The sequence below is a fragment of the Pollicipes pollicipes genome, unplaced genomic scaffold (genome assembly GCF_011947565.3).
Source record: "Pollicipes pollicipes isolate AB1234 unplaced genomic scaffold, Ppol_2.1 Scaffold_7262;HRSCAF=8765_pilon_pilon_pilon, whole genome shotgun sequence".
In the NCBI taxonomy this organism is placed as follows: Eukaryota; Metazoa; Arthropoda; class Thecostraca; order Pollicipedomorpha; family Pollicipedidae; genus Pollicipes; species Pollicipes pollicipes.
The window spans coordinates 3,313,517-3,319,433 of record NW_023597055.1 but is presented as its reverse complement, the minus strand read 5'-3'; positions in this window follow the sequence as shown (position 1 = coordinate 3,319,433).

Here is a 5,917-nt window from a genome sequence, read left to right as displayed (position 1 = left end):
CAGTTTTGGATGCAATGGAGCATAGATCAGTCTGGTTTGTCCTCTTCATTTTTGCAAGGTGAGAGCCAGTTTATGAATATCAAATATGATTCAAGATCATTCCAGATCCCATGAAGTGCTCCTCTGAGATTCAGGACTCACTTTCACACCATTCTGGGCACATCTCAGTGTAATGTTGTACCAGTGATGCCCCATTTTGTCCCTTTCTCTTGATTTAGCATACTCCATCTTCATCCTGACACAGCTGGGCTTCTGCAGCTCGCGCTATTACAACAACGCAGCATTTGAGCCAGGAGGTCCCGATGCGTCGTGACGCGTCGGGTGCCCACCGCCTGGGTGGCACCATGCACCCACAGACATAGGGCTGTCATCCCAGGTGGCGAAGCGGTGGAGATGGAGGAGTGCGCCCCAACACGGTGAGCTGGAGACACAGCAGAAGTTCACAAGCGTCATCCTGCTGCTGTTTCCATGCCGCCGTCCGGACTGAGCTGGGCTGCTTGTGCAGATTCCCCTGCTGCTGTGCACAAGTGTGAGGTTTGCTCCCAGAAAGCTGATCAACCAGCACCCCCTTCTGGTAGATGCATCAGTATGATGTTCCCTTGTTATGGAAAGTGAAGTAGTTTTGTCCAGTGGAGTATCGGTGGAGTCCTCGCGAATTGTGAGCCATATATCCTTGGCGAGTGTGTGGGACGCCCACACCGGTCCGGTGGCGTCTGGCGGGCAGCTGGCGACAGAAGCTGGCGGGAACAGCTGGGGGCGGACAGCTGGCGGAGTTTCTGGCGGGAGCGGCTGGTGGGATCAGCTGGTGAGAACACCTTACGGGAGCAGCTACGGGAAGTGTCTGCGGGAGGCCGCTGGCGGTAGCGTGGCTGGAACGCTTGCGGCTGAGCAGCTTGCGGGGGTGTCTAGCGGTGCGGCCCGGGAACCGCCGCGATGCGTGGGCCGTTGTCTGACTTCGCTGACACCTGGCCGGCACTGCAGCACACTGTTTGACACAGCGTGGTTGCAGTGGTGGCGAGGATTTCCTACCGCATGGCCGCCAGTACTCGAGCTTCACGCAAACCCTGCTCCGAGGCCTGCCTTCCAGATCCTCAAACGGTGCGTATACCTGCCCTGTGCCTGTCGGGCTCGCCAACGATGGGTGCGCAATGCTAGTAGCCGACCGCATTGATGATTGCAAATTGTGATATCAATATTCATTGCAATAACGTACGTCGGGGAATGCTCGGATTCATTGGCACCGGTTTTCTCAAGCTGGAGTTCGCAATTGCTCTTGTGAATCGTTCGTACTACAAAGGGGATGCGATCCGCGTTGTTGTCGTTTGTGACATCCTTCGAGCGGTTGTGCAGTCGGTCTGCTCTCCAGAAACTCCTGTGCCCCCGCTCACGACGTGGCCGTGGACGCGTGGCACCGCTTGTCACGGACACACGCGTGGGCCAACTGACGTCATGCTGTTCGTCATGAATCTGAGCTACGTCTGTGGTTGTCGTGTGTTCACGAGCGTCGTGTGTGTACAACAAGCCGCGGGTCTGGGTCTGCAGCGAAGCTGTGCCCGTATCCATGCCGGAGCCGAGTCGGTCTGGTTCTCTCCGCCCGTTTGTCCCACGTACCCCTGTGACGCGTGCTCCTGCGACTGCCCGGCACTGCCCCGCTTCCTCGGTGTCTGCGCGGCGTGGTCGCTGTTTCCACCGTGGTCCTGCGAAACTGACCCAGGCTGTGGCGCGCGTCGTCGCCCAGCTGACCGGGCGTGTGCCGTGGCGCAGGACGCGGACGCTGCGGCGCGGCGCGGCACGGCGCCGATCGGCCGACGGCACGCTGCGCTCCTACCACGGCAACCATCCGCAGCCATCGACGTGGCCCGTACGAGCCGGCCCGCGCCCGGCGCCTGGCGCCGGGAGGCGCCGGCGCCGGGCAGGGGGCTGTGCGGAGCGTCCTACGGGCGACGACAGGGATAGTCACCGGTGCCGGCGGCCGGGAGGCACCGGCGCCGGGCAGAGGGCTGTACGGAGCTGTCTCACGGGCGCACAGGATAGTCACCGATGCTGGGGCAGGGGGAGGGAGAGTGGGCCTGTACGGAGCTGCCCCAGGGCTGACAGCGGGGATAGTTACCGGTGCCGGACGCAGGGAGGAGAGCTGTACGAGCTGCCCCCCGGGCGGTGGCGGGATAGTCACCGTCACCAGGGAGTGGGGGGGGGGGGGGGAGGGCGGTACGGGCTGCCCCAAGGGCAACAGCGGGGATATCACCGACGCCGCTCGTGGCGAGCTGTGGTGGTGCGGGGGGTGTGTTTGTCGCGATGTTCTCTGAGAGGTTCGTTCAAGCGTCAAGAGAGGTCTTGCTCCCTGCAGGCCGTGATTCACGAGCGCTTTCTGATGACTGGGCGCTGTTCTGCGGAAACAGCGTCTGTCCTTGGACGCTGAACAAGTATCTTTGCGGTGCTTGTGTGTTATAATTGCAAAGCGCTTAAAGCCTCCTTGTGGTAGGCCGGCAGGAACCCTGACGCGTTCTCTGCGGCAACCGTGCTCTCTCCCCTGAGCGATGACGTGCTCTCTGCGACAGCCGTGCTCTCCCCCTGAGCGATGACGTGTCCTGTGACAGTCTGCTCCTCTCTCCCGGAGCCCTGACGTGTTCTCTACGGCAGCCGTGCTCTCCCCCTGAGCGATGACGTGTTCTCTGCGGCAGCTGTGCTCTCCCCCTGAGCGATGACGTGTCTCTGCGGCAGCCGTGCCCTCCCCCTGAGCGATGACGTGTTCTCTGCGGCAGCCGTGCCCTCTCCCTGAGCGAGGACGTGTTCTCTGCGGCAGCCGTGCTCTCTCCCTGAGCGATGACGTGTTCTCTGCGGCAGCCGTGCTCTCTCCCTGGGCGATGGCGTGCTCCTCCGCAGCAGTTGCGTTCTCTCCCTGAGCGATGACCTGGCCCTGCCCCCAGCGGCGGTGACGACGTGGACGCTGTGGTGGACGCCATCCAGGAGGGCGAGGGCTCCATAGCGGACGCCAACATGGCCCGCGAGGTGGAACTGTGAGTTCGCGAGCAGGCAGGACCTTACTGTAACGTCCGCGTCCCGTCCGGGCCCAGCTTGCCTGCGCTTTCTGCGGCTGTTTGGTCTTCATGCCGAGGAGCATCTGTGTATGAGTTCGCGTGTGATCCAGCACTAAGCTAGGCTAGGCTAGGCTAGGCTAGGCTAGGCTAGGCTAGGCTAGGCTAGGCTAGGCTAGGCTAGGCTAGGCTAGGCTAGGCCAGGCTAGGCTAGGCTAGGCTAGGCTAGGCTGGCTAGGCTAGCTAGGCTAGGCTAGGCTAGGCTAGGCTAGGCTAGGCTAGGCTAGGCTAGGCTAGGCTAGGCTAGGCTAGGCTAGGCTAGGCTAGGCTAGGCCAGGCTAGGCTAGGCCAGGCCAGGCCAGGCCAGGCCAGGCTAGGCTAGGCTAGGCTAGGCCAGGCCAGGCCAGGCCAGGTTGGGGTAGGCCAGGTCAGGCGCGACCGGTCTAGGCTGCGCTAAGCCGGACAGATGAGCTCGGGCACTGAACTGCATCACATCACGCTGCCTTGATGGGACTCGGCTGTGTTCTGTGCTGTTGTCTTGGTCCGGTCCGGTCCTGTCTATCGTCAGTCGTGGCTAGGTCAGGTTCAGTCCACCGTCTGTCGTGACTAGGTCAAGGTCCGTCTGTCAGCTGTCGGGGCTACGCCAGGTCCCGTTCGTCAGCAGCTCCTAGATGCGGTCCAGTCCACCGTCTGTCGTGACTAGGCCCTGTCAGGTCCGGTGCAGTGCGGCACGTCTCCCGTCCGTGTCGCCGCTCTGACCTACCTGACCTGACCTGACCTGCTCCTCCCCCGGCCAGCAACACGCTGCGGGAGATGCGCGGCCGCTGGCCTACAAGCGGCAGGTGAAGCAGCGCCTGGAGCAGCGGGACCGGCACAGCAGCAGCCGGGGTCGGCCTCGGCTCCCGCATGGCCAGCTCCGTCCACTACTCCCTGGTGCAGGTGAGGACGCGGCCAGCTCCGCCCACTACTCTCTTGGTGCAGGTGAGGACGCGCTAGCTCCGCCCACTACTCCCTGGTGCAGGTGAGGACGCGGCTAGCTCCGTCCACTACTCCTGGTGCAGGTGAGGACGCGGCTGGCTCCGCCCACTACTCCTGGTGCAGTGAGGACGCGGCCAGCTCCGTCCACTACTCCCTGGTGCAGGTGAGGATACGGCCATCTCCGCCCACTACTTCCCTGGTGCAGGTGAGGACGCGGCTAGCTCCGTCCACTACTCCCTGGTGCAGGAGGATACGGCCAGCTCCGCCCACTACTCCTGGTGCAGGTGAGGACGCGGCCAGCCCGTCCACTACTCCCTGGTGCAGGTGAGGATACGGCCAGCTCCGCCCACTACTCCCTGGTGCAGTGATGAGGACGCGCTAGCTCCGCCCACTACTCCCGGTGCAGGTGAGGACGCGGCTAACTCCGCCCACTGCTCCTGGCGCAGGTGAGGACGCGGCTGGCTCCGCCACTACTCTCCCTGGTGCAGGTGGGGACGTGCGGCCGTCGCCACTCGCCGCTCGCTGCTGCTGGTGCTGGTTGGAAGTTCTGCATTGTTCAACCCAAACCATCACACAAGTGCACCACCGTTTTAGAGTCGTGTAAGAGGAACATTTCGCGTATCGCTCCCGGGTGCGGATATTGAGAAGGCCATGCAATGCGGGGATGAGTGTCGGCAGCCTGTGAGGCGGGTGAATCGGCTGAGGGGTGGTTCTGCGCTGCGCCTGTAAGGTACTTTACGCCGCGCCGCGCCACGCCACGTGATGTCACGTCACGCCACATCACGTTTTATCATGTCACGTCACGTCACGCCACACTACACCACGTCTCGTCACGTCATATCACATCATGCCACGTCACGTCATGTCACGACACATCATGTCACGCCACGCGACACCACGTCACGTCATGTCACATCATGCCACGTCACATCATGTCACGACACATCATGTCACGCCACGCGACACCACGTCACGTCATGTCACATCATGCCACGTCACATCATGTCATGCTACGCCATGCTACACCTCGTTCTGTCACGTCACGTCACGTCACGTCCCGGTCTCAGACCCAGAGATGTCTGACGTCCCGAGGCAGGTGTGCGGTGCCGGTGCCTGCCCGTCCTGGGGGAGCGCCCTGACCCCTTCCCGCCTCCCCTCCCCCCGGCAGGCCCGCCGCTCGCTGGGCGACCTGGCCGAGTTTCTCAAGCTGTGGAAAGGTCACCTGCAACGGGTGCGCGGACAGCTGGGCAGCGGTGTCGCCACCTACTTCCAGTTTCTCGAGTCGCTCTTCTACATGAACCTGGCCACCGTCGTCATCGTGTGAGTCGGGGCTCAGGGGTCCAGCGCGCGCTGTTGTCCGGGGGGGGGACGCTGTCGGGGGTGAAGGCGAGGAGGGACGCTGTCGGGTGTGAAGGCGAGGAGGGACGCTGTCGGGGGTGAAGACGGTGATGTGAGCGGGTGAACGCCCGTAATGAGATGACCGTAACACGAAACAGATGACGTAACACGAAACAGATAACACGAAACAGCCGCAACGCGAAACAGATGACCTGTAGCGATGATGATATCACGTTCCGAAAGGGATTGCGTGGTTAGGACGTGGTCTTCGACCAACAGTGTCGTTGACCGGTCGCTGGTTTTCAAATGACGGTTTTGACGAAACTGAGTGGACCCTTGGGAAGGTCGCGACACGGTTCGGTTACGGAGCGAAACAGTTGTCGAAAGGATTAGGTGTAGTGCAATGCAAACCCGCGGGGGTGCCGGTGGCGTAGTGGTTAACACGTCTGCGTTAACCATTGCGCGTCTGGGAAACCAGAGGTACGGGGTTCGATTCCCCGCAGTGCCCGCCCTTCCTACCGGGGTGAGAGGCAGGTGACGCCATGTAGCCTCAGCAGCTGGGTACG